The sequence below is a fragment of the Lepidochelys kempii genome, chromosome 2 (genome assembly GCF_965140285.1).
Source record: "Lepidochelys kempii isolate rLepKem1 chromosome 2, rLepKem1.hap1, whole genome shotgun sequence".
In the NCBI taxonomy this organism is placed as follows: Eukaryota; Metazoa; Chordata; order Testudines; family Cheloniidae; genus Lepidochelys; species Lepidochelys kempii.
Genome location: NC_136381.1, coordinates 9,625,465 through 9,650,885, shown reverse-complemented (window position 1 = coordinate 9,650,885; position 25,421 = coordinate 9,625,465). Strand labels below are relative to the sequence as shown.

The following is a 25,421-nucleotide window of genomic DNA, read 5'->3' as shown; positions in this document are numbered from 1 at the left end:
CACCTACCATGCCTTCGGGTGGCTTTTACTGACACCTGCCTGTATGCACCATCAACAAAGAGTCATTAGCTAGCAGCTGCCAAAGTTGTATTCACAGTGAAGGCTGAGAAGGGAAACTGACTGGGTAACTGGGCAATGAATTGGCACATGAAATCCAATGCTGATAAGTACAAAGTAATGTACATTGGAAAAAATAATCCCAACTATACATAACAAATGATTGGGTCTAAATTAGCTGTTCCCATTCAAGAAAGAGCTTGGCTTCATCATGGACAGTTCTCTGAAAACATCAGCTCACTGTTCAGCAGCAGTCAAAAAAGTTAACAGAACGTTAGGAACCATTAAGAAAGGGATAGATAATAAAACAGAAATATCATAATGCCACTATATAAATCAATGGTACCCCCACACATTGAAAACAGCTTCTTGTTGTGTTTACCTCATCTCAAAAAAGATGTCTTACAACTGGAAAGGTGCAGAAAAGGGCAATGAAAATGATCAGGAGTATGGAACAGTTCCACATGAGGAGAGATTAAACAGACTGGAATTATTCATTTTAGAAAAGAAACTAAGAGGACACATGATAGAGGTCTATAAAATCATGAATGGTATGGAAAAAGTGAATAGGGAAGTATTATTTATCCCTTCACGTAACACCAGAACTAGGGGTCACCCAATGAAATTAATAGGCAGCAGGTTTAAAACAAACATAAGGAAGTACTTTACACAAAAAACAGTCAACCTGTGGGACTCGTTGCCAGGGGAAGCTGTGAAGGCCAAAAGTATAACTGGGTTCAAACAAGAATTCATAGAGGATACGTCCATCAGCGGCTACTGTCCAAGATGGTCAGGAACACACCCCCATGCTGCAGGCATCCCTAAACCTCTAACTGCCAGAAGCTGGACCTGGACAACAAGGGATGGACTACTCAATAATTGCCCTGTTCTATCGATTCCCTCTGAAGCACTTGGCACTGGCCACTGTCAGACACAGAATTCTGGGCTAGGTGGACCACTGGTCTGACCCAGCATGGCCATTCTTATCAACTGCTTACAACTGGGATGAAGAATAGTCAGAGTGAGCACAGAGATAGAAAGAAGGATGGGAAGAAATAAAGAGTGACAATCACATATTCTTGGGAATTGGGAGACACCTAAGTTTAGAGCTGAACCATGAATATAAATTTAATAGTTTTATTATGACAGTCTAGTGAACTATTCGTTTATCCTTACTAACTGATTTTAAAAAATTAAGATAAGACAACTCTTAAGGGAAATCCCTCACTTTATCCCTGTCCTAAATCTCCGATGCCTCCTATGGTGGTACACCATCAGAATAACAAAAACTGTCAAGGTCACTACTCCACACATCTTCAGCCTGGTTCTTGTCAACCCCTGCTGGCTCTATTTTATCACCTCACCTTGCCTACTGAGTAGCAATGGCAGCTTTCACCCGAGCTCTATCTACTACACTTATTTCTAGAAAAACTATCAAGACTATAGTTAATTAATGAAAATAGGAACTTACACTTGGATTTGCATAACACAAAGATTTCTGTATCCTTTACAAAGAGAGATCCCTTAGCAGCCAGTCACTCAGACAGAGAAACATATGCATTAACTAGCTTGTGTTGGTAAAGCTCTTTGAAGATATAAAATGCTATAAAGTTCCAAATCTGAAAATGATGTGCTCTCACTCTGAGAAATTATGCCACTACTATATCTAAGCCTTCTGTAAAAAACATTCTGTGCAGACTCAACATGCAACTCAACATGTAACACCAGACAGAAAAATTTAAAACAATACTCCATTTAAATCAAACTGCTTAGGCCTCAAAACACTTAAGAGCATACGAACGGCCATACTGGGTCAGACCAAAGGCCATCTAGCCCAGTATCCTGTCTTCTGATGTGGCCAATGCCAGGTGCCCCAGAGGGAATGAACAGAACAGGTAATCATCAAGTGATCCAGTCCCTGTAGCTCATTCCCAGGTTCTCGCAAACAGAGGCGAGGGACAGCATCCCTGCCCATCCTGGCTAATTTGTGTGAAGCTCTAGCTGGACAGAAATTCAAATTCAATTTAAAATGCACAAAACCAGCATTTTTAAAAAAAATTAAATACAACTGCCTTAAATGTGCTGGATACATTAAAAAAAGTTTATCAAAATCTGTTTTGCATTTAAAAAATGAACTGATTTATTAAACAAAGGAAGAATTCCGCAGTTAGTGAACTGAATGATTGTTTCTGGTCAATTTGTCCTTCAAGGTCTTAGAATAAGTAGATCTCATCCTCTCACACCTAGTTTTTAAATATTGATTAAAAGAGGAAAACAAGCTTTTCAACTCCCAACTGGTTTCTTAACTTTGAATTAACAAGTCATTGAACTGAACTAGCTGAATAAACTGAAACCAAGAAAATATTTTCTCTGCACCTCTAAAAGCTGGTTCAACACTTCAACAAACTCTGGATCCAAGAGCTTAGCCAATGATTTCCACCAGTTCAACTGTGTAACTTTCTTTAAAACTTGTCATCAAACATGAACCACTTACATTTATTTTTGTATTTAAATGTCAATCGATTATAAGTAGTTTAGGCCCTAACACAGGGTGTCAGTTTCAAATTTATTTTTTTAACGAGTTAAACTAGTATTTAAAGAAAAAAATCCAATTTAAAATAAAAAGACAATTTTCTTTCTATTTTTATCCACCTTGCTTTGCAAGGACATTTAAATTGCCAGGAACTAGGCACCTCAGGGAAATTGGTGCACCAATACTAGCTCCTCCTTAACGCCGCTCCAGAACTCAATCACCAGATGGACAGAGTCCATCAGATCTAATTTCAGAGCAAGAGACCTATTGCACCTGAAATTGGATACCAAAAAAATACCCAAACATCTCTCCGCCATAATCCCCTGCTGGATGCCTGTATGGAGTCAATTGTGCGAGCAATGGCTCTGAAGCAGCATCCAGCCAAGTCTTCATGACACACGTAAATCCTTCACAGTCAAAACGTTGTATTAAACGCCAAAAACCAAAGGACTGATGTTCACCATCACCCTGAGCTCATGAGAGTTATGTGACAAAACCAGTGGATCAGATATAAATCCAAACTAATTTTTAATTTCTTAGAAACTTCTTAATCAAATTCTCATTCTTTGACCATAATCATATTTAAATTAAGTCTTTAAAAATGTAAGACTTAAACAGTAATACAAGTAACTGTTATTTTAAATGATTGTTCTGTAGATGGTATTCATACTATATGCACACATACACCACACTTTCCACTATGTCTCTCACTTTTATTGCGACAGTCCTCTAGTGCTGTCAAGCAAGTAAAAAAATTAATCGCACAATTAATCACACTGTTAAACAACAGAATACCATTTATTTAGATATTTTTAGATGCTTTCTACATTTTCAAATGTATTAATTTCAATAACACAGAACAACAAAGTGTACAGAGCTCAATTTATATTTATTACAAATATTTGCACTGTAAAAAAGAAATAGTGTATTTCAATTCACCTAATACAAGTACTGTAGTGCAATCTCTTTATAATGAACGTTGAACTTACAAATGTAGAACTATGTACAAAAAATAACTGCATTCAAAAATAAAACAATGTAAAACTTTAGAACCTACAAGTTCATTCAGTCCTATTTCAGCCTATTGCTCAGACAAACAAGTTTGGTTACAATTTGCAGGAGATAATGCTGCACACGTCTTGTTTACAATGTCACCTGAGAGTGAGAACAGGCGTTCACATGGCACTGTTGTAGCTGGTATCACAAGATATTTGTGTGCCAGATGTGCTAAAGATTCATATGTCCCTTCAGGCTTCAACCACCATTCCAGAAGATATGCATCCATGCTGATGATGGGTTCTGCTCAAGAACAATCCAAAGCAAAGCAGACCGACGCATGTTCATTTTCATCATCTGAGTCAGATGCCACCAGCAGAAGGCTGATTTTCTTTTTTGGTGGTTTGGGTTCTGTAGTTTCTGCATCAGAGTGTTGCTCTAAGACATCTGCATCAGAGTGTTGTTTAAGACATCTGAAAGCATTCTCCACACCTCAACCTTCTCAGATATTGGACGGCACTTCAGACTCTTAAACCAGGGCTGGAGTGCTGTATCTATCCTTAGAAATCTCACATTGGTATCTTCTTTGCGTTTTGTCTAACCTGCTGCGAAAGTATTCTTAAAACGAAAATATGCTGGGTCATCATCCGAAACTGCTATAACATGAAATATATGGCAGAATGTGGGTAAAACAGAACAGGAGACACACAATTCTCCCTCAAGGTGTTCAGTCACAACTTTAATTAACACATTATTTTTCTAATGAGCATCATCAGCATGGAAGCATGTCCTCTGGAATGGTGCCCAAAGCATGAAGGGACACATGAATGTTTAGCATAGCTGGCACATAAATACCTTGCAACACCAGCTATAAAAGTGCCACGAGAACGCCTGTACTCACTTTCAGGTGACATTGTAAAAAAGAAGCAGTCAGCAATGCTGACCGTAAATGTAAACAAACTTGTTTTGTCTTCGCGATTGGCTGAACAAGAAGTACGACTGAGTGAACTTCTAGGCTCTAAAGTTTTTCATTATTTTGTTTTTGAGTGCAGCTATGTAACAAAAAAAGTACACGTTTAAGTTACACTTTCACGATAAAGAGATTGCACTACAGTAATTGTATGAGGTGAATTGAAAAATACAATTTCTTTTATCATTTTTACAGTGCAAATATTTGTAAAAAATAATATAAAGTGAGTACTGTACACTTTATATTCTGTGTTGTAACAGAAATAAATATATTTGAAAATGTAGAAAAACATCCAAAAATATTTAATATATTTCAATTGGTATTCAATTGTTTAACAGTGTGATTAATCATGATTTTTTTTATCACAGTTAATTTTTTTGAGTTAATCGTGTGAGTTAACTGCAATTAATCAATGTCCTATCATCAGTGGAATGAGAGTGGTTATGTTAATAAATCCAGCCCCAGGGAGGGGTTGCTGAATTTAAAAGTTTAGTTTTGGTAATTTGATCAAGAGAGCCCTGAAAAGTGGGGAAACTGAGGCAGGACCAGTGCAGCAGGATCTGATGCCAGAATGGGTGCTCAGGTGGCAGCCAGTTCATTTATATGTATGCTTGTGTGTACACACACGCTTTAAAAATAGTATCAAGAAATATATTTAGTAATCAGCCTTCCTTTTTGCTTAATCAAATTACATTTAAAAAACTCAGAAATATTTAGTTAAAATTCAGAATTTCAAAGGTGCATAAGAAATAAATACAATACTGTATTTATTAATCACACTGAAATTTAAGATTTGCTAGCTAGTTTGAGAAGACACGTTTAGCATTGATTGAACAGAAGTTGCCAGATAAAACAAACCACATGGAAGATATGTTGTGGGGTTGTTTTTTTTTAAAGCAATATGCAATTTCTCAGACCTTGAAAGCTTACATGAATTTCATAAACTTTCCTCATCGCTCAACCTTTTGGCTTGAAGGCAGCTCTGTATACCCTGCAGTTACTTTTAAATATCCCTCTTCTAAGTCTACAGCTGCTGGAACTGTGCTTCCTAGCATGGGTAGACAGATGCACTTTAGCTCTGCTCAAGCTACTGTGCTAAAAATAATTCAGCGTGGCCATGATGGCATGCGCAGTGGTTCAGGATAGCCACCTGAATACAATCCTGCCCAACCTCATGGGCTTTGTACTCAGGCTGCTAGCCCGAGCACAGTCCATGTCACCACAGCCACACTGCTATTTTTACTGCACTAGCTTGTGCATGTCTGCCTCTACCCACACTGGAAAGCGCCCTCCCAGCTGTTGTGTAGACATACCCAAGGACGTTAACTCAAGAGACTTCTGCCTCTACTGAGATTTAGGTTATGTCTACACTACATGTTATGTCAGCATAATTTATGTTGCTTGGGGGACGGTGACATAACCGTAAACTCTCTAGTTCAATGGTGCCCTTAAAAGTTTGAAATTTGGTAAATCATAGGAATTAAAGAAAAGACCTATTAGATCAATGAGTCTGTTCCCCTGTAACTTCAGGAGGAATTCTCTCAAATAGAAGATGCATCATTATTAGTTTGCAGTACAGGCCACAATGAGATAAACTTCACAAAAGTAAAAAAAGTCATAGTCCAGATTTTAAACTGGGTCTAGACTCATATTTACCAAGACACTGAAAAACTGAATTATGTAATCTCAGCAGGTTTCAGATTAACAGCCGTGTTAGTCTGTATTCGCAAAAAGAAAAGGAGTACTTGTGGCACCTTAGAGACTAACCAATTTATTTGAGCATAAGCTTTCGTGAGCTACACCTCACTTCACTACATCGGTGATCTTCCTGATAACACCATCCTGGCCACTATGGATGTAGAAGCCTTCTACACCAACATTCCACACAAAGATGGACTACAAGCCATCAAGAACACTATCCCCGATAATGTCACGCTAACCTGGTGGCTGAACTTTGTGACTTTGTCCTTACCCATAACTATTTTACATTTGGGAACAATGTATACCTTCAGATCAGCGGCACTGCTATGGGTACCTCCATGGCCCCACAGTATGCCAACATTTTTATGGCTGATTTAGAACAACGCTTCCTCAGCTCTCGTCCCCTAACGCCCCTACTCTACTTGCGCTATACTGATGACATCTTCATCATCTGGACCCATGGAAAAGAAGCCCTTGAGGAATTCCACCATGATTTCAACAATCTCCATCCCACCATCAAACTCAGCCTGGTCCAGTCCACACAAGACATCCACTTCCTGGACACTACAGTGCTAATAAACAATGGTCACATAAACACCACCCTATACCGGAAACCTCCTGACCGCTATTCCTACCTACATGCCTACAGCTTTCACCCTGATCACACCACACGATCCATCGTCTACAGCCAAGCTCTGCGATACAACCGCATTTGCTCCAACCCCTCAGACAGAGACAAACACCTACAAGATCTCTATCAAGCATTCTTACAACTACAATACCCACCTGCGGAAGTGAAGAAACAGATTGATAGAGCCAGAAGAGTTCCCAGAAGTCACCTACTACAGGACAGGCCTAACAAAGAAAATAACAGAACGCCACTAGCCGTCACCTTCAGCCCCCAACTAAAACCCCTCCAACGCATTACTAAGGATCTACAACCTATCCTGAAGGATGACCCAATACTCTCACAAATCTTGGGAGACAGGCCAGTCCTTGCCTACAGACAGCCCCCCAACCTGAAGCAAATACTCACCAGCAACCACATACCACACAACAGAACCACTAACCCAGGAACTTATCCTTGCAACAAAGCCCGTTGCCAACTGTGCCCACATATCTATTCAGGGGACACCATCACAGGGCCTAATAACATCAGCCACACTATCAGAGACTCGTTCACCTGCACATCCACCAATGTGATATATGCCATCATGTGCCAGCAATGCCCCTCTGCCATGTACATTGGTCAAACTGGACAGTCTCTACGTAAAAGAATAAATGGACACAAATCAGATGTCAAGAATTATAACATTCATAAACCAGTTGGAGAACACTTCAATCTCTGGTCACGCGATTACAGACATGAAAGTTGCTATATTACAACAAAAAAACTTCAAATCCAGACTCCAGCAAGAAACTGTTGAATTGGAATTCATTTGCAAATTGGATACAATTAACTTAGGCTTAAATAGAGACTGGGAGTGGCTAAGTCATTATGCAAGTATGCATCGGATGAAGTGAGCTGTAGCTCACGAAAGCTTATGCTCAAATAAATTGGTTAGTCTCTAAGGTGCCACAAGTACTCCTTTTCTTTTTGCGTAATCTCAGCAGTGAGTTCAGTCCCTCAAATGACTTAATTTTGGAACAGCAATAAAATAGACTCACTTTCAAGTACATTTGAGAGGGAGCCTCCGACATTACATCAAAAGTGAGAGCTGGCATATTTTAAGAGTGAAAAGTAGTGGTAAAAATCAGTGCACATCAAGGAAGGACATTCTCATCAAGAGTTCCAACCAACCTGTTATTTTGAAAGCAGCAAAGCTAACAATTGCATAAAAAACAATATTCATGACATCAGAATTGCATCAGTAGACAGTTGCTAACTTTCCTTCTTCATGGAGAGAAATGTATGAGACTACAAAATGGTGGCTAACCTAGTTGTTCGCAGAAATATGAGCATTAATGCCATCTTTAAAATCATGATATTAAGGGCTACAAGCATTCAAATCCACAGAATACCTTCAGACAAAGAATATGATATAATTTGAGGAGAAATCCTCCCCTATTTGGTCTCTACAGCCACAAATGTGAATAAAAGATGTCCCTGCCTCAATGAGTGTAGAAATGATGTCAAACGACAGGTAACAGAGTTGGCTAGGCAACAGGGATGGGAAGACAAGTGCTAAGAGATATTATGCAGTTGCTGTTATTGATAACTGCATCATGAGTATTAACATGATTTTTAAAAGTGTACGTCATCTTCCTACAACATGCACGTGCATGGATGTGCATACCGCAGCTTACAGATGAAGTTACTAAAAGGGTTTGTATGCCTTTGAGAAGCATATTTTGTGGATAGACTTGAAAATGGCATGCGTAGAAGCATGGTAGGCAGGATCAGAAAAGGGGCTGCAGGGAAGAAGACACAGAAGTGCAAGTGAGAAGAGTGTGGTCAGCTCTACAGTTTGGGTGAAGCAGAAATTAAAAGACAAAGGCAAACAGTAGACAAGGTACATACTAAACTGGGTAGGGTCTTGAAGCCTCAGATAAGGAGCTTAAATCTGATATGGAAGATGATGAAATGACCAAAATGTGCTAAGAAGCTACAGCATTTGCACAATGGCACTGTAAAGAGAGGAGCAGGAGCCATAGCTAACTCTTTCCAAAATCCACAGCGAAGAACCATAGAGCAAACAGGACAGAACCTTAAACTCTCAGACCAGCAAAATGTTACATTTCCCTGGATGGATCTCACCAACTCAGGCCTATTGAAGTGAGGTGCAGAAATTAAACCATTGTTTATATAATAAAAAACAAAAGGCACAATTTTAGACCCCGACAAGTTGCATGTTACCCCAGAGGAATAGATTCATTTTCTGAGATGTAATTCCCCTTATCTACTTCGATTTTATTTAGTACATTCAAATGTAAATCCTAAGTCAGACACTATGAAAGGTTAACAAGGACACTGGCAAGCGTGAATCATTTAAGACTGCTGCTGCAAGATGCATCGAAAGCACCTTGAGTGAGCAATTCTGACCCAACATGCCTTGGGGGATAAATAGTTTAACAGCAGTTTTTGTACCGTTCATTAGAGGATCTCAAAGTGCTTTAGACACTAGTGAATTAAGCCTGAGCTAGGTGTTATGGCCATCATTTTACAGATAGAAGAATTGAGGCAGAGTGATTAAACTGACTTGCCCAAGATAATTCAAGTCTTCAGAAGAGGCAGAAATAGAACTCCAGTCTCCTGAATTCCTGTCCTTGGTTTAAGTCCATCATTCCTACCTTTATCTATAAGTGATTGGTAGTAAACCTATAGACCTTAGATGCAGGAAGTGTTATTAGATATTGGACACTAGTACCACTACTAGACTATCAGTAAATAAATGTAACAGCACTAGGGGTAAGGACTCATAACAAGGAATCTTTACTCTTTACAAAAAAATCCAAACCAAAGTAAATGAACTACCAAGGTACATACTACACTTCTTGTTGCTTTCATCACTTCTTGTTCACCCTCTAATTTGTATGCAGCCTCAACTATTGAAAGTGCTCTAAAATCCAAACAGTTAATCAGATTGCTCTGAAATTACGTGTGCCTCATGGAGGCATGGGATAGTGTTAGTGATCCAAATTTGAGATACTTTGACTGAGGGGTTCCCAAGTTGCAGGGCCCACCCTAAAAAACACTGGTTTTCTTCTGCCACCTTGTAATGTTAAACAGAGGTATAATGTATCTTCCCCCCCTTTTTGTTCTTTAATAGTGTTAGATGGAATCCTGTAGGTGAGAGCGAATGGGTTGTAAAAAGGAGGTGAAGAGCTTGTATATTTCAGCAACTGTTGTATTGTTAGAGTTAAGGTATATGTGTTAAGAAGGCATATTGGGCATTACTGAAGAACAGCAAACTTAAGGTAAGTTATTTTAAAGTAACTCATTACAGGTGTTCCTTGATCTTCCTCTGGAGCATCTGTAGGAAACAGAAAGAAAAGGAGTACTTGTGGCACCTTAGAGACTAACCAATTTATTTGAGCATGAGCTTTCGTGAGCTACAGCTCACTTCATCAGATGCATGCCGTGGAAACTGCAGCAGACTTTATATATACACAGAGAATATGAAAAAATACCTCCTCCCACCCCACTGTCCTGCTGGTAATAGCTTATCTAAAGTGATCATCAGGTGGGCCATTTCCAGCACAAATCCAGGTTTTCTCACCCTCCACCCCCCCACACAAATTCACTCTCCTGCTGGTGATAGCCCATCCAAAGTGACAACTCTTTACACAATGTGCATGATAATCAAGTTGGGCCATTTCCTGCACAAATCCAGGTTCTCTCACCCCCTCCCAAAAACCACACACACAAACTCACTATCCTGCTGGTAATAGCTCATCCAAAGTGACCATTCTCCCTACAATGTGCATAATTAAGATGGGCCATTTCCAGCACAAATCCAGGTTTTCTGAGCTATTACCAGCAGGATAGTGAGTTTGTGTGTGTGGTTTTTGGGAGGGGGGGTGAGAGAACCTGGATTTGTGCAGGAAATGGCCCAACTTGATTATCATGCACATTGTGTAAAGAGTTGTCACTTTGGATGGGCTATCACCAGCAGGAGAGTGAATTTGTGGGGGGGGGGAGGGTGAGAAAACCTGGATTTGTGCTGGAAATGGCCCACCTGATGATCACTTTAGATAAGCTATTACCAGCTGGACAATGGGGTGGGAGGAGGTATTTTTTCATATTCTCTGTGTATATATAAAGTCTGCTGCAGTTTCCACGGCATGCATCTGATGAAGTGAGCTGTAGCTCACGAAAGCTCATGCTCAAATAAATTGGTTAGTCTCTAAGGTGCCACAAGTACTCCTTTTCTTTTTGCGAATACAGACTAACACGGCTGTTACTCTGAAACCTGTAGGAAACAGGATATCATAGCACAAGGTTCTCAAACTGAGGGTCGGGAACCCTCAGGGAGTCAAGAGGTTATTACATAGGATTTCACAAGCTGTCAGCCTCAACCCCAAACCCCGCTTTGCCTCCAGCATTTATAATGGAATTAAATATATAAAAAAGTGGTTTTAATTTATAAGAGGGGTTGCACTGAGGCTTGCTGTGTAAAAGGGGTCACTAGTACAAAAGTTTGAGAACCACTGTCATAACAGGTGAACCAGAGGTCTTACCTGGTATGGCAAATCCTGTGCTCCTATTTTCAGCTGCTTGCACATCATTTATTGCCCTTCACTGCATCAGAGAAAAGGGCTGGGAAAGGAGGAATGTGGAAGAGCTGAGCATCCATGTCTCTGGGTTAAAACACTGCTGTACTCTTCCCCCTCACCCCCATATGCTCTGTTTCAGAAAACCAAGAAATATCCACTACTTAGTTAAAAAAATTAAAACACAACCAGCCCCAAAGATCTTGTCATTTAGTTTATTTGGAGGCTTGGCTAATTTAATTTTTTCCTTCCTTGTCGTAGTCCACATAGCTTAATACCCATTATCAGGCAAGGGGGAGGCAGCAGCAGCTCCTACTAAACACAGAAGAGGCTCCTGCCATTTCAAACTGTTCCAGGAGGGAGAGAAAGCATTTGGTAGCCTGATCTCCTCTGCTCCCCACAAAAAATAAATGGAAGGTGGGGTTGCATACAGGAATTGGCTTGGGGTAGGTGTGTGAGATAAACAAAAAGAAATTAGATATGGAGCGGGAAGTGCATATTACAGACAGTGAAGCCCACTCAGTTCTTTCCTGCTGCCCCAGCCAGTATCAGCTGGCCTGGCAGTCACCCTTTATCTTCCCCCTGTAAGCCTCTGATTTGTTGCCACAAAGGATCACTTCTTCATCCACAGAGTGCAGGGACAAAACCATTTTCCTGATAGAGGACCATGGTAGTGCGAGGAGGTCAGAAAAAAGGTTGATGATCTCTTCTACCAGCAATTCAAAAAAAACTTTGGAAAAAAGCTTTAAGGCAACCTACTATGATCTCTGCAGGAGCAGCAGGACATGGCTCAATGTTTGAGCAGGCAGCTTCATTGTCTATTCACTGACTCCAACCCAAGTGCCAAGTTGCTTCATCAACTTAATATTTAGGATGGTGGAAGTGGGAAAGCACATGTGCTTTCCTCCTGCTATACCCAGGGCACCAAATGCCTATAGGCGCTGGTGCAGTTTGAAGGAAAAAAGTTAGCCTGGGGACAGGTCCCAAAATTAGAAGAATTACAGTTTAATTGTGTGTCTGTGTGTGTGGAACGGGGAGGGGTGGGGAAAGAGTTAAAACTTTAAATGGACTTACATCTGTATAAAAGCGGAGCCGTGCTGCAAAAGGAAATTAGCTAGAGTACTACTCATTCCCCCCTTCTAGCCAAAGGATGAGGAAATAGTTTGATGCCAAAGGAAACTGAATAGTTTCTGTTCAGGTTCCCTCTGCAAGCTTTTTTAATGCCAAAACTGGTAAAAAGGAGAGAGGCATAGAAGGAAGATACAGGGGCAAAAGGAAAAAAGGGCAAATAAATAAAAACGGAATAAAACAGAATGAAGATAGGTATAGAAAAGACAGAAAAAATAATGAGGGACAGAGTGTGCTGGAAGTTCTGGGTCTGGTAGAGCCTCCTCATTTCCACCCTTGGACTGCTGTTAGATTTGAGAAAATTCAGATATACACAATATTTAATGTTAACCTATAAGCAAAAAGAAAAAGTGATAATCACTTACTATACAGAGCCTTCAGCTCTAAGTTCTTTAATGCTCTTATCTACAACATGGAAGAGAGGAATTTGAGCCCATCTCTATACTTGATTCCCACCCCACACACACATCTGGAATCTTTTCTCTGCACCTGACTGAAACTGCTCTTAGCAACCGCTTATGATCAAATTTTAAGAGCCTATGTTCCATCCTCATCGTTCTCAATCTCTCAGCTGCCTTACACTCCTCTGATCAATCCCTCCAACCAGAAGGCTTGTGAAAGCCAAGGGAGAACAATTCCTTCACTTGGCTCTCCTACTACTTCTCTGGTCATGCCTGAAGAATCTCTTTTGGTGGATCCTTCTTATTCTCTCTTTTGAAGGACCATGCGCCTCTCTCTCTCTCAAGACAACATCTCCTCCATCCACATGACTCCAACTATGAGCTCTCTGACCTGTCTCCCTCCAGCCAATCCCCAATCCCAGCCAGTCTCTTTGACATCACCTCCAGAATCTTATTGTTAAGGACCTACTTGAATCATGGGGTGATTGTCAAATAATTGCAGCTGAGTTCCAGACAAGACATGGAAAATTGCAGAAAAGTAATAATGGACCTTTATTAATTGCAGTAATTTGGAAAAGCCAGAGAAGACTTATTTGTTTAAGAAAAATTTGCTGGAACAAAACAAACACTCAAGTATTATGTTATGCCTGCTAATTTTTTTCTGAAAACCAGACATTTTGCTGCAACTGTATTACAGTCATCAAAACCTGGAGCTGCCAGCGGGACTCCCGGCCACCAGTGGCCCAGGGCTGTCAGCCAGGGCTCATGCTGTCAGCACCATGCACGGCAGGGCTCCCACTGGCAACCCCCAGGCTGACAGAACTGTGGTGGAAGCCTAATGCTGCAGAATCTGCAATATCGTGAATTAAGTAGCGTCTTACTCATTGTCAATTTAAATTGAATTTATACAGCTTCTAGTGCAAGGCATGGGGGGGAATCCAGATCTTGGCCTTTTGGCCCTACCATAACACAAACAACAGGGAGCCAATTTCAGGAATACTTTAGAATTCAAATTGCCTCAGATCTGCACCACAGAAGATCAAAGAGAAATTTTACTGAATAGAGAGCCTGGTATTTTTGAGTATCTGCATCACTGTCCCAGTTGTGAAAGGTGCTGTACAAACAAAGACAGACTGTTCCTATCCCAACAAGTTCACAATCTAGGAAGAAGAGAAACATACAAAGAATAGGAAAGGGAGAAAATCAAATAATATACAAATTTATATACACTGCGGTTTTTTGAAGATATTTTTAGTTTCTTAAATAAGTAATTATGAACTTTCATCCCATTTGCTAGCTATTAAACATTGCCTGATTTCTTGGAGTACATGTGGCAGAAATGGTACTGGAATAAGTCATTTATACAACAGCTGTAACTTTAGTTGAATTTGACTGGAAAAACAACAAAAGCCTTCCGCCCTCAAAAAATAAAATGAAGTAAAATAAAACACCAACCTACACAACTCATCAGGTAGGTTTTTCCACCCTATCAACTCCATTTCCCTTCCTCAGCCCTCTAATGTCTGTATTTCTAACTAATAAATGGTAATCTGTGTTCTCTGAAAATTTCTGGAGTTTATCAAATCCACCATGCTATGCTAGCTTTCAACCATAGGTGCACCCAAAAACACTAACCAGAAGCCACCAGCATTTTTACAACATTTAACGTTGCAGAACCCAGTTAAAATGTTTGAATCCACTCCTGTTTTCCAGTTCTATTCTTAAAAAAAGGATAACGTTCAGAATAAAACAGCTACTCAGTAGAAATCAATAATCAGGAAGTGTTGTATTTCAGTTCCTAAGTATCAGAATAGCAGCCGTGTTAGTCTGTAGCCGCAAAAAGAAGAGGAGGACTTGTGGCACCTTAGAGACTAACCAATTTATTTCAGCATAAGCTTTTGTGAGCTACAAGTAGTACTTAACAGTCATATCTGGCATTAAAAACTATTGGGTTGTTCTCATTTTAAAGTGTTTAGCAACCATTCCATAGAAGAACTGCCTGTCAGAATGGTCACATTAAAACAAAATTATCACATGTGTATGTTTTTGGTTTGCTGAGGTTTAAAAAACCTTAAAACTACTAAAACATTTTCACGAAATTAAGAGTCAGTATGAAACTGGCTTGATAGTATCCCCCTACAGCATTTGAATTGCAAACATCAACCTCATGCTAGTGCAAAATAACTAAAAAGTGATATGGACTAGAAACTGCCTACAGACAAAAGTGAAACTGTTTGATTTTCATCGTCCTTGCTATGTGAAATGCAAGAAGTAAACAACCAGCTTAAATTATGAGAAAAATTCAAATGTTTAAGTTTTCACTTTTAATATTGAAGAGTGTTATTTGTAATAAAGATAAAGATTTTTTTAAGTGTGATTTCTAACCTGATGTTTGATATTTTTAAAGATTCTGCAATATCTTTTTCTTCTTTTCACATTCTGGGTATCTTTTGGAATATGATGATACGGAGCTTCTATAAGAAATACTCAATGTCTTTTTAAGGGTCAAAGTTTTCCTAAGTTTGAGACAAGAGATATTCTGACTGGAGAGTTACACATTTACAAGATTTGAATATTCAGTTTTGAGAGCAAAATATTAACCTATTTACAGCAAATAATACACTGTGAAATATTATCTGATAATTTTAATGTTTAAAGACTAACTGCCAAGAGCTCTTAATGAAAATAAACAATGTACTTTTATAAATATTTGGAGGACATAGAATGTTTGCAGTTATTGGAAAAAGGTGTTTCCATGATTCTAAAGGAATGTGAAAGGAGTTAGAACATCCTATATCTCCAAACTGTATACTACACTATACCAAATATAGTGCTGCAATGCAAAGCAGCAACTGGAAAACTAGGAAAAAGGTATTGAGTTTTTTATGTTGTTTTCGCAACGATATAAAATATGTTTTATTCGTTTTGCCGAGATGCACAATTGCTAGAGATAGTCACAAAGAACAAAAAAAGCTTCAAATCGAATAGAAGCTGTCCAACCCCAGTCCATTACTAGTTCCAGAAGCGTAATTTCTGCATAGTATCCAAAAACACTGTTGCCTCAACAAATCTCTTAGCGTGGTAGAAATTGCAATACCAAGAAAGTCAACTGTTCGGGTATTAGTCATCAGATGTTGGAAATATAATGGTTTACCACAGAAAGAGGTTTTAATACTATTTGACAAATACGTTGAAACAGACTTATTACAACTACCTTAAACACTTATAGTATATATTAAAAATGTTATATTACTGCTTATAAGAATCTTTTATTCTGAAATAGTGTATATTTCAGATACAGTTAGTTTACAGACTGATACAATCAACCACACATGTTCAGTACTTTTAAAGATACCTAGGGCTTAATAAAGCTCACAGCTTTTAAAAAGAAGTACTATGCTGTTTTATTCGCAATTCTTTGTGTGCATTTTATCTTTTCCAAAAAGTCTGAAGAAAGAATAACAATCCAAAGCCATGTTCTACCAAGATTAGATTTAAAATACATGTAAGATAAATCCTTAAATGAAAGCAAACTTATTTTAAAAAACACACCAGTTTTCCTAGCTCTTCACATTTTCACTCTTTAGATGACCGATACCATTTACAACCATGTAAATTAGAGAAAATAGTTTCTGTATTGTTGTATATTTGCCAGACACCTCACAATATAGAAAGTGATACTGGCCCCAATTCTGCAACTTCAGTGGGACTATTCACAAAGCATAAAGGAGTACTTGTGGCACCTTAGAGACTAACAAATTTATCTGAGCATAAGCTTTCGTCCGATGAAGTGAGCTGTAGCTCACAAAAGCTTATGCTCAAATAAATTGGTTAGTTTCTAATGTGCCACAAGTACTCCTTTTCTTTTTGCGGATACAGACTAACATGGCTGCTACTCCAATACTTAGGAACTGAAATACAACACTTCCTGATTATTGATTTCTACCGAGTAGCTGTTTTATTCTGAACGTTATCTTTTTTTTAAGAATAGAACTGGAAAACAAGAGTGGAGGATCAGAGTCATAATCCTGGCTGCAAAAAGTTTAAAAGCTGTACCCATAGTCCTGCACCTGGATCCATGAGGGGACAAGACTTCAACCCCACAGATCAAATGCAGAATCTGGGCTTAATTTCAGACATGAAGCAAAGGGTAGAGAGATAACAAAGACGTAAGAAGGGATACGGAGAAGGATGGACGGGGCAAGCAACATCAATATGATTAAAGTTATTCATTAAACCATGTTAGGTTTAATACTTAATAAACTGCTTCTACAAAATGATTCACACAAGTGCACCTTGATCTCAATGAGGCTCCATGCAGTCACAGCACAGAGCCCCAAGGTGGTTCAGATTTGCTGGATCAAGAACTTTATTGTTTAGTATCCTGTACACCGAGAACACTGTACAAGCAACAAAAGGGTGAAAGAATGCAAATTAAGCGACACCATAGTGCAAGTTTACTTTTAAATTAAGTGAATATTGTAGTTAAACATATTAGTCCCATTGATGAAAAATATGAAGCCCCAAACACTCTGCCTTCTGTTGAACTTTTTATTTCAACTCATTTACTATAGCACTGCCATTATCCTGTTCACACTGCCAAAAACGCAGCTACAAGCTGACTCTGCAAGCCTTTGACATTGGTGTTAAGGCCCACAGGACATATTCTGCTTTCAGAACATTTAAATAAGAAACACTGCAACTAGTTAAAGCATAAAGCTACACAGTTATGGAGCCACATAGTCTTTCAGTTAGGAGAGAACAGAAGAAGCTAAAAAAGGACTAAAGCAAAGAAAATTATGTAGTCCAATATTGCAAAGTTAGGAAAACAGAAAGGAGGCAAGCATCGGCTATGTACAAAGTATTGTACTATAAAATGAGTCCCCTGGGATTGGAAGAAAAAATGGGTATTGTTACAATTGTGTAACTGTGCATTTCTGACTATATCCTGACTTCAGGTCTGTATCAGATTTAAAAGCAAAAATCCTGGGAAGCTTAAGAGAACCCTTCATGGCAACTACTCCAATTGCTCTGGTACTAGGTGGCTAAAGGGCATCCTCATCGATGCACAATTCCCCTTCTTCACCCTTTGCTTAATAATCGACTAGTGTGAGCGCGAAAGCAACGAGCCTCTCTTCTCCTTCCTCTCCGATCAAACGCCCGGCTCCGCAGCGAGCACCACACAAAAAAGAAATCTCAACCACTTCCCCGGGCCCCCAAGCTGGATGAGAAAACCGCAGATTTAAACCCATCGGCCCTGCGGAAGGGGCCGCCCCGCTCTAGCCGCGGCCCCCCCCCCCCATTTCCCTTTGTTTACTCTGCGGGCTAGTCACCCCCATGTGAACGCGCCAGCACCGAGCCCCGTCCCACCACATCCGGTGGGGCGACGAATCCCACCTCGCCGCCGCGCACGAACGGCCGCGGCTCGCAGGAGGGGGCGGGCGCGGTCTGCCCCTCTCCCCACGAAGGAGGGGGGCCGGCGGGGGGGGGGGGGCGGCTAGGCAGGGATCTGAAAGGCAACCTCGCCTCCTCGTGCCCACCCGCAACTGGGGGGGAGGGGGCCCCACCCGCTCGACGACGCCCCTCCCCTCAGAAAAGGCCATTAACTGCCCCCTCAGGCCGCCCCCACCCAGCCCGCGTGCCCAGAGCTAGAGGCCCCCCCGCAGACCCGCGGGGAAGGGGAGCCAGCCGCCGTCGGGCTTCTCCCCCTCCAGAGGGGCGGGGGTGCCTCACCTCCCCGGGGGGCGGGGAAAGGAGGCGGACACGGCGGCGCCTGTCGCCAGGGGAGACACCCCCTTCCCCATTACATAAGTTGGGGCCATTCTGCCTCACTTTCCCTGCCTGCCTGCCTGCCTGCCCCCCCCGCCGCCGCCGCCGCCGCCGCCGCCGCCGCGCCCGGGCCAGCCCCGGCCGCTGGCACTCACCGGCCTGAGCTGAGCGGGTCTCCGCCCGGCGGAGCGCGAGCTCTCGTAGGGAGCTGGGGGGGCGGGGAGACGCCGCGAAGTTGAATCGCCTCCGTCCGCCGCTTCTGCCGAGGGCCCCGACCGGCTCCCGTCCCTCCCCGCTGCGTGTGTCTGTCCCGGCCACTCCAGGCCGCTCCCCCTCCCTCCCGGCGCGCTGCACCATGGGATACGCCGCTGCCCCCTCTCCGTGCCAGCCTGCCTCGCTCCCCGCACGGCTGGCTGCGAGGGGAAGGGACCGGTGTGTGCCCGCCCGGCCTCGGGGGCGGAGTGTCCCCTCTGACCCACACGGGGACAGCCCCCCCACGCGGGGACCAGCCTCAGGGGGCCTAGCCCCCCCCAGCCTCGGGGCCACCCCCTCAGATCCGCAGGGGGCCTAGCCCCCCCCCAGCCTCAGGGGGCCACCCCCCTCAGATCCGCAGGGGGCCTAGCCCCCCCCCCAGCCTCGGGGCCACCCCCTCAGATCCGCAGGGGGCCTAGCCCCCCCCCAGCCTCAGGGGGCCACCCCCCTCAGATCCGCAGGGGGCCTAGCCCCCCCCCCAGCCTCGGGGCCACCCCCTCAGATCCGCAGGGGGCCTAGCCCCCCCCCCAGCCTCGGGGCCACCCCCCTCAGATCCGCAGGGGGCCCAGCCCCCCCCCCCAGCCTCAGTTGGCCACCCCCCTCAGATCCGCAGGGGGCCCAGCCCCCCCCCAGCCTCAGGGGGCCCCGCCCCCCCAGCCTCAGGGGGGCCACACTCCTCAGATCCGCAGGGGGCCCAGCCCCCCCCCAGCCTCAGGGGGGCCACACTCCTCAGATCCGCAGGGGGCCCAGCCCCCCCCAGCCTCAGGGGGGCCACACTCCTCAGATCCGCAGGGGGCCCAGCCCCCCCCAGCCTCAGGGGGGCCACACTCCTCAGATCCGCAGGGGGCCCAGCCCTCCCAGCTTCAGCAGGCCACACTCCTCAGATCCTCCTCATGGCCAGTCCTTCCAGCCTCAGGTGAACTGCCTTCTCAGATACCCCACGGGTCTGGGGATCAAACCAGGCAACCCCATTCTTAACCAAAAAGGGGTCTGGCCCAGGCTCAGAGAGCAAACCACTGCCAGCACCAACCCTCAGGTAGACCATTCCCATTCCTAGCTCATTTGCTGAAGGGGAGTAGGCAGCCAACCTCCTCTCCCTCCCTCTCAAACTTCATTTGGAGCAACCAGTCTTCCCTCCCTCACTGAGAGGGAATCAGGGCTGGTAGAAGATGGAATTTATTAGGAGAAAAGGGAAATTTAACCCATTGTTCCCCAGACTCTGTCCTCCCCAAGTAAATCTCAACTGCAGGGAGTGTATTCCATCTCCACACATTCACAGCCTTTTCTCTCTTTCTGTTGGTCTGAGGGTTTCTGTAGTGGTCACTTAAATGTAGTACACACCACACATTTAACTCACTTTGCAGCTTTCCTGAGATTTCTTTCACCCCTGCACATCTCCAAGGTGGCACTCTTTACCTCTCTCTGCACTTTCAAGACTAGGATACCCACCTTAAAAAAATCTATCTAACTTAGTTATTATATGGACCCCAGTAGTACCAGTACCATAGTACCTGAGTGCCTCACACTGTTTAATGTACTTATTCTCACAACATCCGTGTGAAGTATAGAAGTACTATCATCCCCACTTTAGGTGTGGGGAACTGAAAGTCTGTGACAGAGCAGAGAATTTAACTCCCATTTCATGGATACCAGTCCAATGTCCTTTCTTTTGGATCGTTTTTCCCGTCCACACCAGCTAATGGACAGCTGTACAATACGGTAAGGACAGGCCTTATGTATAAACAGCTGCACCTCACAAAATTTTATTTGTGGTACAAACTCCTCATACCTTTTGGTCAAGTACCATTGTGAGAGGATTGGTATAAAATCCTAGACAAATAGAGATGTTTTGCATGATTATTGAGAAACTATAAGACACAATATAATCCATGTAGGCTTAACTGGATGTGGAATAATTAGGCACCAAGTGTTATAATTTATTTGTGTCATTGTAGTACCTAGAAGCCCAAGTCATGGAGCAGGATCCTATTTTGCTAGGCAGTGTACAAACACAGAACAAAAACATGCTCTTTACCCCAAAAAGCCTGCAACCTAAGTATAAAACAAGAGATAGCAGATAGATACAGACAGATGGGGAGTACAAAGAAACAATGAGACAATATTGGTCAGCATAATAGGCAGTGGTTTCAGCATACCAGCAGCCTAACTATGGTTATGGTTTTTGTAGGCATCATGGCAAAGGGTTTTAAGGAGGGATTTGAAAGAGAAAAATTAAGGGGCTTTGTGAAAATTTACAGGGAACTCCTACCAAGCATGAGGGGCAGCACAGGAGAAAGCACAAAGGTGCTTGTTTGAAAATTTTTAATAAGTGGGTGATGGAGGCTGGCATCATGTGCCAATCAGAGGTAAGAGTCAATAGCTCAATAGTGATTAGAGATGGTAGGCGGGGTGAGGATAAACTTCAAAAGGCTTTGAAAATAAAAACAGCTAGCTTATGCTTGATGCAATAGAAAAGGGGGAGCCAGCAGATGGCTGCAAAGGGATGACACAATCAAAGTGATAGGTTAGGAGAATGTTCTCTGCAGCAGCATCTGGAATGGATTTGAGTGGGGCAAGATTATATTTGTCAAGGCCAAAGAAAAGGATGTTGTAGCAATCAAGGTGCTAAATAATGAGAACCTCAATGAGATACACATTGTAAGGAGAAAGAAAAGGAGTACTTGTGGCACCTTAGAGACTAACCAATTTATTTGAGCATAAGCTTTCGTGAGCTACAGCTCACTTCATCGGATGCATACTGTGGAAACTGCAGAAGACATTATATACACAGAGACCATGAAACAATACCTCCTCCCACCCCACTCTCCTGCTGGTAATAGCTTATCTAAAGTGATCACTCTCCTTACAATGTGTCTGATAATCAAGTTGGGCCATTTCCAGCACAAATCCAGGTTTTCTCCCCCCCCCCCCACTTTTTTCCAAAAACCACACACACAAACTCACTCTCCTGCTGGTAATAGCTTATCCAAAACGACCACTCTCCTTACAATGTGTATGAAAATCAAGGTGGGCCATTTCCAGCACAAATCCAGGTTTTCTCACCCCACCCCACCCCCAAAACACACACACACAATCTCACTCTCCTGCTGGTAATAGCTTATCTAAAGTGATCACTCTCCTTACAATGTGTCTGATAATCAAGGTGGGCCATTTCCAGCACAAATCCAGGTTTTCTCACCCCCCACCCCCATACACACACAAACTCACTCTCCTGCTGGTAATCGTTCATCCAAAGTGACCACTCTCCAAGTTTAAATCCAAGTTAAACCAGAACATCTGGGGGGGGGGGGTAGGAAAAAACAAGGGGAAATAGGCTACCTTGCATAATGACTTAGCCACTCCCAGTCTCTATTTAAGCCTAAATTAATAGTATCCAATTTGCAAATGAATTCCAATTCAGCAGTTTCTCGCTGGAGTCTGGATTTGAAGTTTTTTTGTTTTAAGATAGCGACCTTCATGTCTGTAATTGCATGACCAGAGAGATTGAAGTGTTCTCCGACTGGTTTATGAATGTTATAATTCTTGATATCTGATCGTGTCCATTTATTCTTTTACGTAGAGACTGTCCAGTTTGACCAATGTACATGGCAGAGGGGCATTGCTGGCACATGATGGCATATATCACATTGGTGGATGTGCAGGTGAACGAGCCTCTGATAGTGTGGCTGATGTTATTAGGCCCTGTGATGGTGTCCCCTGAATAGATATGTGGGCACAGTTGGCAACGGGCTTTGTTGCAAGGATAGGTTCCTGGGTTAGTGGTTCTGTTGTGTGGTATGTGGTTGCTGGTGAGTATTTGCTTCAGGTTGGGGGGCTGTCTGTAGGCAAGGACTGGCCTGTCTCCCAAGATTTGTGAGAGTATTGGGTCATCCTTCAGGATAGGTTGTAGATCCTTAATAATGCGTTGGAGGGGTTTTAGTTGGGGGCTGAAGGTGACGGCTAGTGGTGTTCTGTTATTTTCTTTGTTAGGCCTGTCCTGTAGTAGGTGACTTCTGGGAACTCTTCTGGCTCTATCAATCTGTTTCTTCACTTCCGCAGGTGGGTATTGTAGTTGTAAGAATGCTTGATAGAGATCTTGTAGGTGTTTGTCTCTGTCTGAGAGGTTGGAGCAAATGCGGTTGTATCGCAGAGCTTGGCTGTAGACGATGGATCATGTGGTGTGGTCAGGGTGAAAGCTGTAGGCATGTAGGTAGGAATAGCGGTCAGTAGGTTTCCGGTATAGGGTGGTGTTTATGTGACCATTGTTTATTAGCACCTTAGTGTCCAGGAAGTGGATGTCTTGTGTGGACTGGACCAGGCTGAGGTTGACGGTGGGATGGAGATTGTTGAAATCATGGTGGAATTCCTCAAGGGCTTCTTTTCCATGGGTCCAGATGATGAAGATGTCATCAATATAGCGCAAGTATAGTAGGGGCTTTAGGGGACGAGAGCTGAGGAAGCGTTGTTCTAAATCAGCCATAAAAATGTTGGCATGCTGTGGGGCCATGGAGGTACCCATAGCAGTGCCGCTGATCTGAAGGTATACGTTGTCCCCAAATGTAAAATAGTTATGGGTAAGGACAAAGTCACAAAGTTCAGCCACCAGGTTAGCTGTGACATTATCGGGGATAGTGTTCTTGACGGCTTGTAGTCCATCTTCGTGTGGAATGTTGGTGTAGAGGGCTTCTACATCCATAGTGGCCAGGATGGTGTTATCAGGAAGATCACCGATGGATTGTAGTTTCCTCAGGAAGTCAGTGGTGTCTCGAAGGTAGCTGGGAGTGCTGATAGCGTAGGGCCTGAGGAGGGAGTCTACATAGCCAGACAATCCTGCTGTCAGGGTGCCAATGCCTGAGATGATGGGGCGCCCAGGATTTCCAGGTTTATGGATCTTAGGTAGCAGATAGAATATCCCAGGTCGGGGTTCCAGGGGTGTGTCTGTGCGGATTTGATCTTGTGCTTTTTCAGGAAGTTTCTTGAGCAAATGCTGTAGTTGCTTTTGGTAACTCTCAGTGGGATCAGAGGGTAATGGCTTGTAGAAAGTGGTGTTGGAGAGCTGCCGAGCAGCCTCTTGTTCATATTCCGACCTATTCATTATGACAACAGCACCTCCTTTGTCAGCCTTTTTGATTATGATGTCAGAGTTGTTTCTGAGGCTGTGGATGGCATTGTGTTCTGCACGGCTGAGGTTATGGGGCAAGTGATGCTGCTTTTCCACAATTTCAGCCCGTGCACGTTGGCGGAAGCACTCTATGTAGAAGTCCAGTCTGCTGTTTCGACCTTCAGGAGGAGTCCACCTAGAATCCTTCTTTTTGTAGTGTTGGTAGGGAGGCCTCTGTGGATTAGTATGTTGTTCAGAGGTATTTTGGAAATATTCCTTGAGTCGGAGACGTCGAAAATAGGATTCTGGGTCACCACAGAACTGTATCATGTTCGTGGGGGTGGAGGGGCAGAAGGAGAGGCCCCGAGATAGGACAGCTTCTTCTGCTGGGCTGAGAGTATAGTTGGATAGGTTAACAATATTGCTGGGTGGGTTGAGGGAACCATTGCTGTGGCCCCTTGTAGCATGTAGTAGTTTAGAAAGTTTAGTGTCCTTTTTCTTTTGTAGAGAAGCAAAGTGTGCATTGTAAATGGCTTGTCTAGTTTTAGTAAATTCCAGCCACGAGGAAGTTTGTGTGGAAGGTTGGTTTTTTATGAGAGTATCCAGTTCTGAGAGCTCATTCTTAATCTTTCCCTGTTTGCTGTAGAGGATGTTGATCAGGTGATTCCGCAGTTTCTTTGAGAGCGTGTGGCACAAGCTGTCAGCATAGTCTGTGTGGTATGTAGATTGTAATGGATTTTTTACCTTCAGTCTTTTTGGTACGATGTCCATCTGTTTGCATTTGGAAAGGAAGATGATGTCTGTCTGTATCTCTACAAGTAAGGAGAGTGATCACTTTAGATAAGCTATTACCAGCAGGAGAGTGGGGTGGGGGGAGAGAAAACCTTTTGTAGTGATAAACACCCATTTTTCATGGTCTGTGTGTATAAAAACATCGTCTGTATTTTCCACAGTATGCATCCGATGAAGTGAGCTGTATCTCACGAAAGCTTATGCTCAGATAAATTGGTTCATCTCTAAGGTGCCACAAGTACTCCTTTTCTTTTTGCGAATACAGACTAACACGGCTGCTACTCGGAAACCTGTCAATGAGATATGTAGCTGGATAGGAAAAGCCATATCTCATAGATGTTATCTAAAAAGAATCAGCAAGATTTAGAAATAGCTTGGATGTGTAGACCTAGAGAGAGGTCGGAGTTAAATTTGACACCTACGTTATGGGCTTGAGTGACAAGCAGGATGGTGGTGTTGTCCACAGTTATCAAGAAATGAGGTAGTCTGGAGGGTTTTTGCAGGGAC

At 42.8% G+C, this 25,421-nt stretch overlaps 1 protein-coding gene across 4 annotated transcripts in view; it reads right to left on the bottom strand.

The window, feature by feature from the left end:
- The window catches only part of PTK2 (protein tyrosine kinase 2), a 378,469-nt gene extending 359,368 nt beyond the window's left edge, over window positions 1–19,101 (bottom strand). For 2 of the 4 annotated variants that reach the window (XM_073330030.2, XM_073330031.2), the window contains exon 1: window positions 18,925–19,015. The gene's annotated coding sequence lies outside the window, so the exon portion shown is untranslated. Of the gene's footprint in view, window positions 1–18,924 lie in introns of all 4 variants that reach the window. The other 2 variants (XM_073330034.2, XM_073330032.2) reach the window with 2 other exon arrangements.
- Window positions 19,102–25,421: the final 6,320 nt, after the last annotated feature.